This window comes from Haliaeetus albicilla, chromosome 24, assembly GCF_947461875.1.
Source record: "Haliaeetus albicilla chromosome 24, bHalAlb1.1, whole genome shotgun sequence".
Taxonomy (NCBI): domain Eukaryota; kingdom Metazoa; phylum Chordata; class Aves; order Accipitriformes; family Accipitridae; genus Haliaeetus; species Haliaeetus albicilla.
The window spans coordinates 24,938,386-24,958,226 of record NC_091506.1 but is presented as its reverse complement, the minus strand read 5'-3'; the positions used below and the strand labels follow the sequence as shown (position 1 = coordinate 24,958,226).

General features: G+C 41.2%; 1 protein-coding gene across 4 annotated transcripts in view; it reads left to right on the top strand.

Moving 5' to 3' along the window:
- Positions 1-19,841, top strand: part of FGD3 (FYVE, RhoGEF and PH domain containing 3) — a 115,588-nt gene that overhangs the window by 33,012 nt on the left and 62,735 nt on the right. The gene's annotated exons all lie outside the window — the stretch shown is intronic.

Sequence of the window (19,841 nt, the reverse complement as noted above, 5' to 3'; positions counted from 1 at the left end):
ATGGTGCTAGCCGTTCCTTCCCACTCATTGGGATTTACTAAAAACACACCACCTGGGGTGGATCAAGATCTGTGTTTAGTTCCCCTCTCGGTCTGAGGCACTCAAATCTCACCACTCACAAATTTTTCCAGACTGCCAAGGGTTAGACCGTAGAGGGTGCTTCAAGCTCTTCTGAAATGCTGACACTGTTTAGAAGGGAATGAAAGACTCACCGGGTTAGAGAGGGTGTGCACGAAAGGCAGTGGCTGCAGCAGAGTGGTTAAGAGGCTTTGTTGGGAAGTGCTGGTGGGAGAGCATCTGGCTTTTGGTCTCCACTGCCACAGCTGCAGGCACGTGCATGGAGTTAGGCAGGTGCTTACTTTGTGGTTAGTGTCTTGGGGTGATCCGACTCAGGAATCTTCTAGGTGAGTATTTACTTTGGGGAGTAGACATCTTACCTGGAGATCTATCCCTAGTGCTATCTTCTGCCTCCTCTCCGCAAGGTTTGTAGCATGGTAGGGAAGGTGTTTGTTTCATACTTGTAACAGCAACCTGTGTAATTTATAGTGAACTTAGTGGAATAATGAGTAGTGTTAGATGTTCTGTGGAGGTGATGTTTCAATGTCAGCAGAGGAAGGTAATTACATACTTCTAAGTTATCATCATACTTCTTGACAGAAAAAAAGACACTGTAATTTGGGTAAGTGGAAGTAAAAATCATTGCAGTTGTCACTTGTGCCTGTGTAAACCTGGAGGAGAAGTGTAGTATCTGTGACATTTTCTGAGAACATATGGATTTACTTGCCCTTGTGGCAAAGTTGCGAGCATGTTTCAGTATTGAGGCAATTGAAAAGCAACTACAACATGACAGTGATTTTTGGTTTTGTCTTATTACCCTACATGCTTGACATGAGAAAGCAAAGAACCAGACATTTCCCTCTCCACTCCCATCAACCTGATGTTTTACTTGCTTCCACATGAATAATATAATGACTTCTTTTTAATTTGGAAAAGTGTTCAGTTCTGTCTAATGCTGGGGCTGAAGTTCCAAGTAATGTTTAACAGGAAATATCCAGAGCTGAGTAGGATTGTGTCCTTTGAAGAACCGCATGTCTACATGACAACAGCTATTTCCCCTTCTCCTTAATGTTACCTGATGTTATCATTTCGAATATAGCAACTGTGCAGAAAATCCAGTCCTTTGGAAATTCATGTCAGATATCCGAGAAAAGATTTCATTTGAGCCAGAGGCTCAAAACAATGAGATAAATCAGTGATGAGCATAACAAGTAAGAGCAAAAGTCTGACGGAGTTAGGTTATACAGATTTTTGTGGTTACATGCCTTGCTTTCAGGATCCTTAAAGTTAGGAAACATACCATAAATGCTAGAGGCAAAAACTTGAGAGTCATGAATTTAGGAGTAGTTAAAAAACCAAAACAAACCTAAACCCACCCCCCATGTGCTGGTTTTGGCTGGGATAGAGTTAATTTTCTTCATAGTAGCTTGTATGGGGCTATGTTTCGGATTTGTGCTGGAAACAGTGTTGATAGGGATGTTTTAGTTACAGCTGAGCAGTACTTATCCAGAGTCAGGGCCTTTTCTGCTGCTCCCCCCACCCCACCAGCGAGCAGGCTGGGGGGGCACAAGTTGCTGGGAGGGGACACAGCCAGGACAGCTGACCCCGACTGACCCAAGGGATATTCCAGACCATAGGATGTCATGCTCAGCATATACAGCTGGGGAAGAAGAAGGAATGGGGGGACATTTGGAGGATGGCGTTTGTCTTCCCAAGTCACCATTACACGTGCTGGAGCCCTGCTGTCCTGGAGATGGCTGAACACCCGCCTGCCCCTGGGAAGTGGGGAATGAACTCCTGGGTTTGCTTTGCTTGTGTGCACAGCTTTTGCTTTACCTATTAAACTGTCTTTATCTCAGCCCACAAGTTTTTCTCACTTTTACCCTTCTGATTCTCTCCCCCTTCCCACTATGAGGGAGGTGAGTGAACAGCTGCGTGGTGCTTATTTGCTGGCTGGGGTTAAACCACAACACCCCCAGAAAAACCCCAACCACAAACAAGAAAACAAACCCCCTCTTATTCCCAAGGTTTGGGCCAAGCTTGGTGCTGTAAGGAAATCCAAACCAAAAGAAGCCCCTGTAAAGGTATGAAGGTCCAATGGGGATAGGACAGACTGGCAGGGAAGATGGCATTTACAGTATTCTTGGTACTTAAGGATCCTGGAGACTGAAATTATGCACTTTACTCCATTTGATGCTAGCAGTAGTGCTTTAAGAGCCCACTGACACTCACCTGAAATCAAGACATTTGTATTTATTTTTTTCCTATTAATTTTGTCCATTTCTAAGTGGGGAAAGACTTGGTTTCAGTCCTACAGAATAGGATCACGTTCATTTGCAGTATTTTATTAGGAACCACCTGGTTTTGCTCGGTGTCAGAGACTGGCACTAGCTTGCAGTGTAATCCTTCTTCTTTGTCTTTCCAAGTCCATGGGGAGTGTTGGCGTATGGACCGCCATGAAGAACCGCATTCAAGGTCCAAAGGTTCTTTCCAACATATAGGGTCCCTTCCCCAACCCCTCCAAAAAGGTTCACTATAGTGGTTAAATTCATTGTTAAATTGAATCCTGTTTTTTACAGAGCTATTATTCTTTGCCTCCCCACAAAAAAAACCCAGAAGCTTCTGCATTTGCAAGTTCCAATGGGAAACCAAAATTGAGCATTTTCACTTAAGCATGGGTTCAGTTGAAGTTTCATTTCCCCTATAAATGCAGATGTGGCCACAAAAATGATAGAGGTCTGGAAAAAACGCTTCACTGAAAAAGCTAAAGATCTCAACCTCTTTGGTTATCAAAGACAAGCTGGTTTTAACTTGGGTTAAATTTATCGAATGACTGGCCAAAATGCCATGGTCTGAGAAGGTGGGAAGATGAAACTGTGGTTACTTTGCTTGTAAAGGTAACTTTGTTTTTAAGAAGAAAGAGAAGTATCAGGGTTTGGATTTGATTCCCAGTGAAACTATTTTGTTGCAGAACAAGAGGTTTCTATATTTTTTGCCATGCCATTAGGCAAAAATAATTGAGACCCAGTGCTTCTGCGTACTGGCCAGCTGAGTTGCTGTAAACCATCTCATTCCCAGGGTTCTGCAGAGCACAGGACCTGTGAGGATAGCTGCCCTGTCTGTTGTACCGTGGTAGGAGCCGTCTCGGAGGCCAGTTCCGCTTCCTGCTGCCTCTGATCTTGCTGGCTTCCACCCAAAGCGCAGCCTGCTTTCACACCACTTCCCCAGGCATGGGATGAGCTGAATCAATTCAGAGTTGGGTCAATTTATTGACCTGACAAAAGCCTTCTAACCAAGAATAATACAGTGTCTGTGGTTGAGGGAGCAGGGCCGGAGGACTCCTTCAGTTGGAGGAGGTTAAGTGTAGTATAAAACTGCACCATTAGTCCCACCATCTGTATCTTGCACCCGTGTTAAGTTCTGTCCTTCAGCACAGGATTTACCATTTCTTTCTGCTATTGAGTGTTTGGTCTGGTTTGCTAAAATGTCCTTTTTGGGAAATGTTGCTGTGAGAAGCAGAATGAATGGCAATGGCCGTTAACTTGATATACTAGCATGGAAATAGATATGACACACAGAGCTGATCCTGCGAGATGTTGAGTTTCCCTTCCAAAGGAGCTGCCCAGTGCTCTTGTCTTCCCTCTGAGCAGTCTGGATGGAGAAATACGAAGGGCTTCAGGACTGGGCCCTTAAAGAGTTAAATGCACAGAAGTACTAATCAGTGAACATTTAGGTCATGGAGGACTGAGACTGGAGAAAGACTGAACATTACTGACAGCTGGTGGTTTTTAAGTTGGTAACAGAGAGACTGGAGAATATCTTCTATCTAGTATTTTGAGTTTCTAATAGTACTTTCTGTTGCGTTTGTGTTCTTCGTTGCATTTCTGTTGCTTTGCAAGAGGTAAGGTGTGCAATGGGTCTCTAAATGGGTTTTCTAGAACCGTTACTTGTGTCTTTCATCATGTCTTACAGCCCTAGTTGGAGCTGACCTCCTAATAATAGTAGAAGTTTTGAAGATTTGTCATCTTTTCTGAGGCAATGCTTACAAAATTCAGTGTCTTACTGACTTTCTGCAGGGCTCTGACCCATAAACCACTTCTCAACCATATGGGTAGTCCCAGCTTTGAAAACTGTGGATGAGTGTTTGCACAGTATGTGTTGTAACTGTAGTCCTGTGCGCAGTCCCCCTGAAATCCATGGGGTTGCTCACACACCTGGCCATGTCCACATTCAGGCTTGAAAAACTTTAATTTAGCATCCTGGGTAAGGTCTGCACAAGTCAGGTCTGGTCCGTCGTGTCCTCTCCCTGCTCTGGGCCAGATGCACCCCAGAAGCTCGGTCTGACTGTGCTTGCCTGCAGCTGTACCTGTGTGAAGCAGTTCTTCTCAGGGAGACTGTCATCCAAGCACAGCTATGCTAATATGGCTGGAAAAGAAAAGAAGGTGGATTAGCACAGAATTTTTAATAGTGTTGCGAGAAGGGCTGGGTGTCAGTGGTTTGGAGAAGAATCCACTGAATGAAGCTTACTGAAAATGCTATGTTAATAGGACTTCTTTTCTGTTATGGTTGGTGTCTGTATTTACATGGGAAAAGGAGAGTGGGAATGAGTAAGGGAACACTGAAACACTTGCTGCTGTGGCAAAAAAGTGACCGTGTTTCCGAAAGGGTAAGACTTGGGTTTGGAAATAGGTTTATTTCATGCCTTTGGTCATGGTGCTAGAATTTGTAAATTCTCAGTCAGCGGAAATAACTCTCAGTAATTAATTTTTTTTTCTTATCACTGGACTTGGTGTTTCTGGTTGGTTTTTTGTCTGCTTTAGGAGTGGATTATCTGTATTTTGGAATGAATTGGGGTTTTTGCTTGGCATTGCTGAGAATTGCTCAAACTACACTATTATCAATGTTCATAGGAAATGAAAAGCAACTTTGTTGTAGGTATAAACCTTGAGTAGCCCCCCACATCCCTGCACTCATGATATAAAGGTAACTTTAAAATGTCGAGGAAAGACAGGCAAACGTTCCCATTAATATGGTATTTTCTCCTTGTTTCTTTTCTTTCCAGGGAAGTGGAACTACATGTTTTTTTAAGATAAAAATAGATAGCATATACTTTGCTGTATGCAATGGAACTGTCATGTTTTCCTACTTTCATAATAATTTTGTTTGGCAATGATTTTTAGCATGGGTAGATCAAGGCAGGGACATTGCTGGTTAGATTAAATGGTAGCATCTTTGCAATTGAGAGAGACAAAATGTTCAAATGTAGCTGTATCTAGTGCTCTTGAAACAAAGAGATTTGAGAGAGTATCTGTAACCTTGATTTGAAAGATTGTTCTCTCTTTTACATGAAAATAAGTCATTTCTACCATATGCATCTTCTGAGCAGCAGTGTCTTGTACCTGTTCTGAGCAGGGTATTCTGATGGCAACGTTTCATTAACTTTTTCCTATTATTATTTAAAAAAAGTAGAAATTGAATCTGACAGTCTGGCACCCTGATGTATTCAGCTGACAGCTAAATTACCTAACTGATACATCATCATTTATTCCTGCACTTGTCCCATGTTGTGTGCCCGAAGTAGAGCAGTTTGGATGAATGTTCGTTTTTATGATGAGGTAAGGTGAGAGAAGACTTAAGAGAATATTTCAAAGGAGGGAAAATCCTGGGTTTTCTTCCTCATCCTTATGTACTTGGAAACCGACTGAAGAGCTCTCTCAAATAGTATGTGAATCTGTTTATTAAATTAATGTGAAATGGGTTTATTTCTAAGCCACTTAATTAAACCTAGGGGGACATGCAAGTCTTTCAGGCTACGCATTTGCTGCCAGTTTGAAGCATGCCCAGAGAGAAGGGATGAACTCTGTGGGGTCAGGCAGCAATGCGGTACGCTGGGTGGTTTGGGTCAGAGTGCTAGCAGGTAAGTGAGGGGGAGAAAGTTGTCTTGACCTTAAAGAAAAAAAATAATTGAAAAAGGTCAGAAGAAAAGTGTTGAAGAAAATGAAGCTATGCATACCAGGAACTTTCTACAGACACATTTTCTGCTTAAAACAGTGGTGTCCAACATTGGTTTACCTGTTACTGAATGGGGCAAATAGAGGAAAAACAGTACAATGTGCTTTCTTCATTGACTTCAGCTTCATTTAAAAAAAAATATTTTTTTACTACATCGTGTTGTCTCCATGGTGCTGCTTGTGGTTTTAAGGAATTATTAAGAATAAGTGACTGAGAACCTACATTTAAAGTTTCCATCCTTGCATAATTTGTATTGTGTTTATGGATCAAAAAACCACAGTTCCATGGACAGAAAGATAGTTGTGCTGTGCAAATTAACAGTTGTCCTGCTGAAAGCAATGGCAACTGCCCCTCCTACCCCCATTCCCATGATCTATGGCGTGTGCCCATATGGTGTGTTTGGAGCTCAACTTAGGAAAGCAGAGAAAAGGAAAGTGAGGACCAAGAACACAAGTTTAACATGTCACCGACTTATCAACATGGTATCAATGGCTTCAGCGGTGAGGCAAAAAGAAGACATTACATCTACTGGTGGGAGAACAATTCCTCTGATGGGTATGGACAGATCCATTGCTACATGTAAAGTAGCTCCCAGTAATACTGTAAATCAGTAATTAGGGGAAAAAATAGGAGTATATTCAATATGTGAAATGCGGTAGATGTGACCATCGTCTCTCTTTAATGTAGAGGAAGTTTGCTATCAGCAAAAGGAGTATCTTAGACAGGAGCTGCAGTAGTTGAAGTGTTTTTCCACCAGCAGGGCTAGCTAGTAGTTATTACAGGGCTACTGGCTGCAAATTGCATGATTGCGTTAGCCCCAAACGGCTTCCGTGCTGCCAGATCTGCTGAGTTTATGGGTTAAAATTTTGACGAGGGAAGTCAAAACATAGGAGGAATTCAGATATATCTTTTGGAGAGATGAGTTAGAAATACCTTTGCTGCAGGTTTACTTGTAGTAATAATAATAACAATGAGAATTCAACTGATATGAGTGAATGGCCTAATGATAGCTACCTAAGGATACCAGATTTCATATAGTTTCATTAAGCCCTGGGGGATCCAGCTCCCTTCATAATCAGTTTTCCACGTTTCTCAACACAGCTATGCATAACGTAGGCAACTGGGTTTTGCAAATCAGTACTGTTGTTTCATGCAATGATAAAATATTGGTTTCTTGTTCCTCCTTCACTGATCATACCACTATTAATACTTTCTTTGGTAGTATAGATTACATTCCTTTCAAGCTTGGTAATTACATCATCTTCAATGTGCAGCAAAATTTAAGCCATTGTCCACCCAGTGTGGACTGTCTGCTGATGAATAGCTGCATTCTCTGGTACTCAAACTCGCTCCAATTCATCTGTGAAGAATTGGATTTTGGATGTTAATTATCCAGACAAATCAGCAATTGGTTTAAAGCATTGTTAAGGACAAAGCGAAGAATAAATAGCTTCTGCAAAATATGGCATTGTGAATGGTACTGATACTATCTGCTATAATTTGTCTGTCTACCTTTGAAAGCACTGTGCAGAAAGATGAGCTTAGCTTTTTGGGATAATTACCCATAGTGAATATGCATACTAGCCTATTTCTTCCTTGATATTAAAAGACAAAAGAAAAATTCATCATGTGCTTCTGTAAAAATAAACAAACAAAACCAAGCTAATTAAAACTTGGCCTGAATCTTGCAGTCCTTCTCAAAAGTGTCACTGATTTCAGTATTTGTGTTCATGGTTTTGTGCTATACAAGGAAATGTTGGCAAGGTGGGAAGTGGGTGCTCAGAACTGTGCTGAAGTAAACTCACGTTGGAACAAGTTTGGGAGTTGATTATGTCAGATTGGGGGGACGGCTGTGTATATATACGTATGCACACACAGTATTTAAGCTACAGTAACAACAGCAATGAATACAGCACACAGATTTATTCTGGCTGTGAGAAAGGACATGAATGCACATATAAAATAGGGGTTTGACCTTATAAATGCCATGCTTTGCTGCTTCATAGCTAATAAATAAAGTCTCACTTGAGACATTTTCTACATCATAAATTCAAAAGTTTGTTCATCTGGAAATGCATGTTGAGCATTTGTGTGACACATGCAAGATCTTTCAACCAATTTTACCATTACCCTTTATTGTTTAATAGCCAAAGATCAGGCCCTGAATTACTTAGGAATACCTTTCTTTCAAGCCATCTTGCTGCCCACGTTGTCTTGCTTAATCTGATCTGCTCCCTTATCCAAGTACCTACAAAGTGAAGTGGATTTAGAAATAGTGAAGTGTTGATTCTCTTTTGATTGTGGATGAGTGCTGCTTGTGGGAGTTTTATTTTTCCTTAATGAGACTTCCCTCTGTTAAGTTCTTAAAAGAAATTCTCATTTTTATTGAAAAACAGAACATTTGAAAAATCTCCACGAATGACTTCCACCCCTCCCTCCCAATTTTAACTTCTTAGTCAAGTGAGGAAAGAGGATTAAAGGCGGCTTCTGCAGTGCAAGATACAGAATCCTTTTGTGCTGTTAGACCTTGGGTCTGTTCTCAGGTAGACTGAAAATGTTATTTGAATTGAAGTAGTTAAGGGAACAGTACTGGCCTTTGATATCCTCCTATTGAAGTTTGGGAGTTTTAGGGTTTGGGGGTTTTTTCTGTTCTTTTTTCATTTCTCCTCAATTAAGGAATGTGCTAAATCAGAATAAGAATTTTAACCTTTTAAGTATCCAGGAATGCAACTGTTTGTGATCAAATTATGACAGAATAGTAAGTTATGATCTATCAGCTCAGATCCTCAGTGGTTAAGGTGCGAGCTCTTAGCCTGCCCCAAGTTAGAGATAAAATGTGTCAGTTTGAGGTTTCTTGTTCTCTGTGATCACACAGGCGATGAGGGCAGGTCTTCTGAGGAGGCAGTAGTTAAGTTACTGCTAAGCGACAGTAGCTGGGGGCGCCGAGTTAATCTGTTATGCTGGTGCTGCGTCCCGCCCGCCTAGAGTCTGCGTCGGAGGGGGAAGGCAGACAGTTGTTTTTCTTGGTGTTAAATGTTTACAGGCATTTCTTCCCATTGCTTGCCGACTTCTGGAGTGCTTATTGCTGATCCATCTTATGATGCAATGTCGGATGGAATATGGATTTGAACCTAATGAAAATGTAATGAAAAAATTATCTTTACTGCTCAATAGCTGGTGCCACACTGGGGTGACTGTCTGCATCTCTGTGAAATGGTGCAAAGTGCCACCCATAGGCAAATTAAAATACTAATTTCTACAGCCATCTTGCAAGGGAAAATAAAGGCCATCAAGGAAGGTTAAACGGGAGCAGAGTATTTCATGTTGTTGCTGCTGCTTACCTATTAGTGCCCCTCAGTCACAAGTTGACTTTCCTTCTCCTCAATTTGATAACCTGTTATAACTTGCCATTATTAACTGTTTGACCTCGTGGCTGTCATTGTAGTGTCTGAGTGTTTCCAACGCATCATCTGCTTATTCCAGAGAGTTCCCAACTTTGTGGTCTCTTTCCTTCATCAAACAAGGAAAAATTAGACACGGGGAGGGGGGATTGACCTTCAATTCAAGGTAGAATAGATTTCTAGACCTCTTCACTCCAAATTCTCCCTGCCATTACTCCTGATCACAAGGAGGACCACGCAGCTGAGTGCTTTCTCTGAGGATCTGTTCTTGCCTCCCCAACACAGCCCAAGCTCTTTGTGTTGCACAGTGAGTCAAATACGGTAGGAATGAGTGTCCTGACTGTGTCCTCTCTGCTTGCTGCTGCAAATGTGCTGAAGGGATGGGTTGCAATGTGTACGTAGTGTGTTTGGGCTTGCTCAAAAAGGCTTATGCAAGTTCTGCTCATACAGCTTTGCTCTGTCCTAGCAGATTTTAATTCCCAAGGGCAGGGCTTTCCAGTTTTTTATCTGTCTGTAAAATGTCATTGAACATCTATGGTGTGGTATAAATAATAATGGTAATGATGGTCTTGCAATGTGGTATATTTCCCTGGGGAGAGCAGAGACTCCTGCCCCACTGTTCCTGGTCCCTGACGCCCAGATGGTGGTGACTCTTAATAGACTTGTTTGCATCCTCTTTGAACGCTGAAACTACTTGATTTGGCAGCCTTTGCCACTTCATGTGCAGTCATTATAGATGCTACAATCTGCCTTTCAGGTGATTTTTTTTTGTGCTTAAAAATGATTTTTGTTTTCAAATGCCAAAGCCCAGTAATTTTAATTTAATATTATTATCTGTATTTCCAACAGATCGCTGAGTGGATTGGAATTCTATGCTGTTAAATGTAATTACTATTTAAGTTCTGTGTTCAAAGAAACTAATGTATTGTTATGGCTTTAGCTTTTATATTTGTAATTCTGAAAGTATTTTGAAATAAAATATATCTTACTGTGTAGAAGAATGAGGAACCCCAGCATATAATATAGTGTAGAATATGTGATAAATTGAATTTTAGTTGATATGAAAAATTTCATATAGTTTTCATGGCTAGAATGAATTATTTGATTTAACTGTAATCTAACCATTGTAATTCCATTGTCAAATGTGAACTGAAATATTTGGTGAACATCTCCAGTTGGGTCACTTATTTTGAAAACTGCACGTACTTTGTGTATGCGATGCGCTCTGACATTCAAATATTATTTAATGGTTTTAAATGCCATGTGCAGAATTCTAAGATTAAAATACGTATTGGGTGTCCACTAAATTAAACTTGTCAATGCAAAAAGAACCAATCATTAACACACTTAATGTTTGTTACACTTAAGCCAGTCACGTTTTTCTTTTATCAGATGCATCTATTTGTTTCAGGAAATGGAAGATTAATGCAGTATTCCTCAGCTGTACATCTTGTGCTCCATGCCTTTGTTTTAACATAAACCTGTTGCAAGGCACATTGCCTTTTTGTGCATCTGAGATTCCAAAACTGGCCGCTTTGTGGGGAGGAAGAAGTATCTGTTCAGTCAAGGAATGCTTTTCCTAGATACCTGGTTAGGAAAATAAGGCCGTAGAAGTTGCATTCTCGTATCTAGCCAGGCGGAGAAGGTGCACCACAGTTAGAAAGAAGAAATCCGCTCTGATCTGCGACCAGGAAATCGGAGAGATTAACTAGAATTTTTTCCATTTGTCTTTAGGTTTATTCGGGTTGTTTTGTCTGCAGTCATGTACCTTGGAGTGAAAAAAATATAGGATTCTTCCTGATCATTAGGGCAAATGAGCTTTTAAATTAAAAACCACCTCTAAGCAATTATTTTGCTTGACAGTTATGGTTTTTCCTCTGGCACAGTCCATAATATCCAAAATCTGACCAGAGTTTTTTCCATTTTGAGAGCACAGCTTCAGCTAAGGGAACCCGGAGATGAGGGTTGGTCGCGCTGAGCTTGTTCGTTTCTGCGGCGTGTCCTCAGGACGGCCGAGGGATGGAGGCAGGAGCGCTGAGGAGGGACGGCCGAGTGGCACGGCGTCCCGGTGCCCTGGCAGAAGGAGCAGCAGCGGGGAGCGCTGGGCTGCGTGTGCTAGCAGTGCCTTGGCTTAACCCCAGAAAACGCCTGCGGCTGCAGTCTTCCTCTTGGGGTTTCTCCGAAGAGAGCTGTCACTGCCTAACGAGAGGTGGGAAGATGTGGCTAATGCACTTTGCATATATATGAATACCAGATTTGGATGGAGGGGGTGATGCCTAAGCTCTGAGTATCTCCTAATTAGCCCCAGTTTATTTATGAGCAGGGTAACGTGACTTAAAGCACCTTCTGAGCGCTGACTTTGTTTGGTATCATGTATTTGGGGGGGTGGGGGTTGCTGATCGTATGCAAAAGCAGACCTGTAGTGCCACAAGTCAGTGGTGGGTAAGTGACTCTGCATGGCGAGTCGATGTCAGTCACTTGCGAAGTGGAGCAAGGTGGGCTGGAGCAAGCAAAAGGGCATAATCAGACTTTATTGCAATTTGTGTATGCATGTGCTTTGTCTTTTTTTTTTTTTTTTTTTTTTTTGGAAGGGCTTGCAGTGCTTGCTGACACTGAGCAGTGTGCTGTCAAGGAAGCAGAAAGTGTACTAGGGAATCTGGAGATGTACTAGTACTGCTATTTTATTGTTTATTGACTGATGCTAACTCAGGTGCTCTCTTCAGGTGTAAAGGTATTGCTCTAAAAGGTGTCTCATTCTTCTCCTTGTGATGTGACATTTGCAGCAGTTAAGGCTAGCTGAAGCCAATATGCAATAATAGATCTGAAAAAAATCAAACCAAACCAAAAATCATTTCTCCATAACCCATTCTACGAAACTGATACAATTGTGATGATATAAATTATACTTTCACCGTTGATGATTGTAAGAGCTCAGAATTATTAGTTCATTACAAGAGTCATGCATTATCTGAAATAATCTTGTAATGATCTTTTTTTTTTCCACTATTTTTCTTCTACAATGAAAATTCTTTGTATTTTTCTTAATAACGTCTAAATTTCTGTGGTCACTTTTATTTTTAAAACCCTCCATTATTTCCAGTCATCCTTTCTCCTTAATAATGCAGCTTTGCCAGCAAACATATACTGTATGCGTTAAGTATTCTCCATCAATAAAAGGACAATATGGAATAATGATGCAGAAATTTTATGAAAAACAGTAATTATTGAAACAGTGACTGCCAAACAGTACATGCCATTTTATGCAATATAATTTTAAACACAAATATTCAGATATGTCCTGTGCAAGTAACATGGTTTATTATTACCCTTATTAGCTATACATTTTTATTTTAAAATGCTAGTTGCCAGTTACGTTTCATGTAATGATAGACCAGACTCTTTCTTACTTTATTTCAGGATTGAAAGCTTGCACCTAAGCAAGAGAAAATGTATACTATTTTCAGGGTATTAATTCAACTACATATTTTGGGTTAATGATATGATTCTGAAATTGTTACCTGTTTATGTTCACCTTGAGCTTCAGATTTCTTCAAAATTTCTTTAAAGTCATTACTGGCAGAGTTGTAATGCAATTTTGAGATGAAGTATGATATGTTTTTTCTTTAGAATGAAGATTTAACAGTCAGTCACAAGGATTTTATTGTTTGTGATTTGTAACTGTTGTCCCAAATAACCACCTAGGTGCTTACAAAATGTCCTTGTTTTCACATCTTGTAGTCACTGATTTGATGAAAGTGCAATTATAGATAACAGGAGAGATTAAATGGTTGCTACAGATACAATAAATTAACTGGAGTTTTGTTGGGAAAACTAATAATAGTTCCTTTTGCTGCAGCTTTTTTCTGTGGTCTGTGTTACAGGCCTTTGAGCTGGTGTTACTTTCTTTGGAGCTTGCCAGGCTGAAATAAATATAAAGGATGCTTTATATTATCCTGCATCCGCTCTGGGATCCAAAATGCTGGAGCCGGTTCAGTAGTTTTCAGTCTCTTCTAATTTATTTATCTGTGCGTTGTTTCTGCAGAACACCTTTAACCTTTCCAGGTTCTTTTTCTTGTTCTCGCTTTAGTCCTTAGAGATTGTGGATCACAGAGTGAAGAAGCATTGATCTAGGCTAAGGAGATGTTAGTGCAAGGGAAACGATACTTTGCTCTCTGTTCCTTCATCTGCAAAGCATAGAATATGCTTGCGTATCCCCTCGGAGTTGGAAGCGTGGAGTTTGACATTGGGAGCACCAGGCGTAAAGCACCTGTGGAATAACCTGGCAGGTTTGTATCTGCTGCGTGAGTCCCTGGTGGAAGCAGTGTGCAGAGCCTGAGGCTGCGTAGACGGTGGTAAGGATTGTGTTTTCTAGTTAGCTGAGAAACCAGTACAGTGTAGCATGGACCTTTGGTCATCACTGTAGGCTGCCCAGAGGCTCCAAAAAGTGGTATCTGCGCTCTCAGTGGCTGGACCACTCTGAGGCTTCTGCTGCGATGGCTTTGCAGTAGCCATGTGGGATTGCTTTGTTAGAAGTAAAGGCATGAGGAAGTGGCATAGAACTAAGGATGCTTTTGCTTTTAGCCTCTCCGTGCTGTACAGGCTTTTAAAGGCTTGTCTAAGCTGCGATTATTGTTGTGGCCCCATGCGGCGCTCAGTCTTCCAGTATGCGGCAGAGCGTACCGCAGTGACCTGTCTGCCCGCTCCTCTCCAGTTCCTGCCCATGTTCAACCTCAGCAGACAGAAATAAACTGTTTTCTTCTAACTCCTTTCTCAATAAGGTGCTTCTTTATTGAGAAGGAACAATTTACGTTGTTCTTTCATTACTTTTGTATCAAATAGGAAAAAAAAGTTTTATCATTACAGATGTCATACCGTTCGTTATATGTGTGTCCATCCCTGGAGACAGTCAAACAAGATCCTGAGCAACCTGCTCTGCGTGACCCTGCTTTGAGCAGAGGGGTTGGACTGGACAATCGCCAGAAGCCCTCTCCACCCTCAAACACTCTGCAGCTTCGTCATTTTCTGTAAAGGCAGTAAACTGCAAGGAGGGAGTTACCAAGCAGCACTAAGAGCTTTCTCCTTTAATGATTATTGTGAACTGCTGGAAATACGCTATTGTGAAATTGTTCTGTATTTTGCAATGTGCAGCTCTGCTACCAAAATAGTGCATCAGTGTAAAAACACTCATTACATTTTTCAATAATGTAGTTGAATTTTCTTAACTTCTGCAGTATGGAGTGACAGGACATTGTGGTAACACAGAAGCTAGTCCTCCCCTGCAAAACTCAGTTCCGTAGCAAAAAAAACCTGAGCTCAGTTTTACCTACTTTTATTTAGTACCTAAATAGACTTTTAAATGAGCAGAGGCTAATTATTGGTTTATTAAAACTAATAAAACAATTCAAGATTAGGAAAGAATGTCAGTTGTTGGGGATGCTGTTGGAGATGCATGGTATTGTCATAAAATCTTAAGCGAAGGATAATTTTTACTCTCCTTACTGGTTAAATGAGAGTTTACTCATTGTAGTATGTGCCATTAAGAAGATTCACAAACACATCAACTGAGCAGTGTGAGAGAGTCTTGCATGGTGCTTTTGTCATTACCAAACAAATTTAATAAGCTTCTAGTAAAAGGAGGAATGAAGCACATGAAGCCTTTTTTTATGACACAGTTTTAAATGAAAGCTGGAATCTTGCTTATAGGGACTAGCATCTGGCTGTTTCTCACCTTTGTGTAGAATAGTCTTTTAAATCACTGGAAGGTGGGCAATGTAATGCTTTTCCCTCTTTTTTTTTTTCTTTTTTTTTTTCTTCACCTTTTTTTTCCCCTTCCCTTGCCACCATATAAACAATTCTGGGAATTGCAGATCTGCCATCTTCCTCTTTGTTCTTGGGAGAAAATCCCCAAGACAGTAAATCACCCAGATGCAGGTAATCTGAAAGGAACAAATTGAAATGGCTTTGGCTGGGATAATTTGTTTGTGTCTAACCGGTATAAAATCTCTTTAGGTTTTTACAGTAATGGATTGCTCTGGTGTTATGATTCCTGTGTTAAAGCAGTACAGATGTGAAGTCCCAGGAGTGTTATTAGCTTGAAATATGTTCTTTGATTTGCATAATCAGTGTAATTATAAATCAGAACTCTTTCATCATAATGAAAAACCTGTTACCTGTCAAGGGAAAAAAGAAAAAAAAAAAAAAAAGCAAGCTCTGCGCTTATCTAAGAGGAAAGTCTCAGGAATGCTGAATAATGGTTCTGCCTGCATCCCTTCATCGGGTCCAGCGTGTGCGTCTTCTCAGAGGAGAGGCCGCGTTGCAGGCGTCTGGCATCAGTGAGGGCTCTGAGGTTGTCCGATAGTCAAAATAATAGCTTTAACTTAGGAAATCTGTGGTGCAAATGCATTTTTAGTTGCAGCTATGTACTCTACTTCACCCTCAGTGGCCTTTCAGCTGGTATCTGAGGACACTGTATAGGAATCAAAGACAGTTTTGTACGAGGTGTTCCCTTCTGGGGGACCAGGGGTGGTCCCCGGGTAAGCATCCTCGTGTTGTGTAAGAAACATCCAGGCTAAATCTGGAGACCAGAGCTAAACTGAGTTAATAACCGGAAAGAGATGGGATGAGAAGCAAGTTTGGACTGTGAAGAGGAAGAGAGAGGGAAAGGTAAGTTGAAACACGGCTGCTCTGTGGCAGGACACCGCAGTGGTGGTATGCAGGACTCAACTCTGCGGCAGAGAAATGCCCCTTCTTGTCACCTTGCTAGAATGAGAAGTATGATGGTAAAATTATGATGAGAAATGCTTGTCTGTCAATAAGACTTCCTTATAAAGTGTTCTAGTCTGTATCAAGTGCTTACCTTAATTTTTTCTTCAGGCATGTTGTCTGCCCAATACTGTGTAATACCACTACACTTTTTTGTAATAAGAAATCAGGAATAAATTAAGGAGAAGGGAGCATTATCTTCCATCTTCAATTAATCTTTTTGCAAAAGAGAAAAACAAAGCAAAACAAGGTTTTATAAATTATTGAATTCTGGGTTTTGCTATAATTGTCGTGAAATATTTGAATGAATATCTAGTTCTTCTTCCCTCTTCTAAATTAGTTATCTGCAACAACTTAAGCTGGATTTTTGATATCTGGACCTTGCCTGCTGCAGGAATGTCCTGGTTTCAGCTGGGATAGAGTTAATTTTCTTCCTAGTAGCTGGTATAATGTTATGTTTTGGATTTAGTATGAGGAGAATGTTGATAACCCACTGATGTTTTTAGTTGTTGCTAAGTAGTGTTTATACCGAGTCAAGGATTTTTCAGCTTCTCATGCCCAGCCAGCGAGAAGGCTGGAGGGGCACAAGAAGTTGGGAGGGGACACAGCCAGGGCAGCTGACCCAAACTGGCCAAAGGGGTATTCCATACTGTGTGACGTCATGCCCAGTATATAAACTGCGGGGAGTTGGCTGGGGGGGATCACTGCTTGGGAACTAACTGGGCATCGGTCGGCGAGTGGTGAGCAATTGCGTGCATCACTTGTCTTTCTTGGCTTACATTTCACTCTCTTTTTGTTATCTTCATTATTATTATTATATTTTAATTTTTATTTCAATTATTAAACTGTTCTTACGTCAGCCCATGAGTTTTACTTGTTTTCGATTCTCCTTCCCATCCTGCCAGGGGCAGGGGGGAGGAGCGAGCAAGCGGCTGCGTGGTGCTTAGTTGCTGGCTGGGATTAAACCACAACAAGGAATTAAGTCTGAAATCTAGTGCTGAGGTTAAACAGGTTGCTTTGCACTTCCAAACGCAAAAACAAGGCAAGACTTGTATGCACCACAGAGATGCATCTGGCTGCTCTTCTCTTCTCGCCCACCTTTCTGTGGTAGAGGAATGCCATTTAACATCCCTGCGTGATGGCCGAATCTCCTGATGTGCGCCGTGAGCAGTTACTGGCAGGCCTTTTGTCACCTGCAATGTCAGGCTGGCTGACATCTGCCCCAGGCTACTTCTCCTTTACTTTGTCACTCATTATGCCACAATCTTTATACATCATTTAACCTGCTTTCCTTACTAGATGGAAGAGTCTCGGGGTTTTTTTTCTTCTACCTTTGATCTTGGTGCCACAGAAAGTTACTGTGCTTATTATTTTAGCCTAGACTAATTCTGTTATGCCATTTGGGGGGAAAAGTCAGCTAAATGCTTCCTCCAGAAGAATGAGTTTTTCATAGCCTGTCCACTTTACTTTGTTAAATCATAAAAGTTCATAACTCTGTCTTCCAGTGATGGAGATTCAATGTTCAGTAATCCCCCAACATTTACTCTCTGTATGCCTATATGAAAAGTAGGCTGAGTGTAAATTTCGAGAAAACTATAGCTAAGCTACATTCAAGAATTGACTTCCCTGTGAATAGTCTCCAACACTAGAGTGAGAGATTAAACATGTTTTTTTAAATTGAAAATCTGTTTCCTGCATCCCTTGCATGAATGTCACTGGAGGCTTGAAATTATATTGTCAAAGTCTGGGACCAGATCTGGTAAGACACATCCAGATTCTGAGATGTGATAGAAATGCTGTTGCATTGGAAAGGTTACTGGCGGGCACCCGTGTCGGAGTCAGCTGTGGAGATGAAAGCTAAGGGCAGACTGATGTTCCCTGGAGGGGTACAAAATACGAGCAAAATAAGGAAGAATTACTTTGGTACAGGTTTGTCAGAAAATAGCAAGAAAGAGCCTGAGAGTTGCTGTTTGGATAATGCAGAGAAGCACACATTGTAAGGTTGGCATCGGTCAGGTCATTGTGTAGTTCGTTGTTATAGCTCAGATAGCAGTGTTATGGGTACAGGAACAGAAATCAGAGCTAGAAATTAAAATATTTGTATGAAGCCACAAGAAACAGCACACATAACTACTTAAAAAAGGCCCCCAAATCCCCCAAAATCCATCAGCCCCCACCTAAACTCCAGCCGAGTTTAAATTAAATTCACTTAGAAGTTTATTAGCCAAGCAATAATTACATGTGGAGTTTTCCACTCTCGGGACTTGCATCCATCCAGTGCTTGGGTAGTGGTGGTGCACAGTTAGGAGCTGCTTCCTCACGGTCCCTCGTCCTCTGAATGAGATGGGGTGAGGCTGGATGGTGTCCCTGGGGTGCCAGCCTGGAAGAGCCAGGTGCCTTCCTATGGAGAGGTTTTGGTTCGACTCTGACGTTCAGGGCTAACTCTTGTGACCGAAGGGAGGTTGGGGCTGTGCAGCGCAGCCAGCCATGTCCTCAGTGTCCATGTGGATGTTAACAGAGGGCTCAGTTTGGTTTAAAAAGACAACAGCTTTTTTCTTCATGTCACTAATATCCTCAGGAGACTAAGGTAAGCGATTGCTGACTGCCATACCGCATCCTGTTTCACACAGGAAAAGAAAATATTTTTGTTTCCGGGCTTTAATGTGCCTATTGTTAGTTCTGATGGAGAATGTATTCTGTGGTGCTTTACTTTGGCTTCTTTCTCACTTTCCTTTTAAGTAAGCATATTTTTATTCTGTTCTCAGTATGGTTTTTCTGGTCGCTACTTCCACTCCTACAGCTCCCTTGGAATTGCCAGGGTCAGGAGCTGGTCCTTACTCCCTTTAGCTGCTGGTTTTTTTCCTTTGCCTCATTTTTGGCAAGAATTGGCTTGGCAGCCTGCTATAAATTAATAATAAAATAATAAATACCACTTTTTTGCTAGGGAAAAATGACCTTCCATACATTTAATGCTAGATTGTGCCTTTTGTCCTGGAAATTAGTTTACATTTTCTCTGTCGGTGGCGAGTTGTGTTGATCCTGTATTACACCTCAGCAGATACTGTCCTTCCCACTTTGGTGGGAATATGGAATATCTGAACGGTCTTTTAAGAGTCCTTCTTTGTGTTGCCTGTGGGTGGTGTGGTGGCCAGTTGTATTCGGAACGATGTAAAAAGCCTAAAACTGGAAGTGAGTGCCTGCTTGCTTTTTTGTCTCTTTTTCTTTTTTTCCTTGCCACAGTGACAGGTTGTGTGTAATGACTTTCTAGCAGCAGGATTTCTAAGACATGCTTGTGTTTCAGCCTTTTCTTTACCTTGTCATGTAATAAGTATAAAGATCTTTGCAGGAATTTGGTTTACACACTTATGTTGCGTAGTGCCGTAATACAGAATTACATGTGAAGCCCCTCATTTCTGTCGCTCAGAGACCTTCTCCTGATTGTTGTACATTACATAAATGTATATAAATTCTATACTTACAAATGTGGAGCAAACATTTAAGAATCACTTTTATAGCTGATTTTTTAATAGCAGTTTGCCAGCTAACCCATGTCTAAAGGAGAAGCCCTAGTGACCAAGCTGCACCCAGCGATCCTGGGAGGTAAGAGAG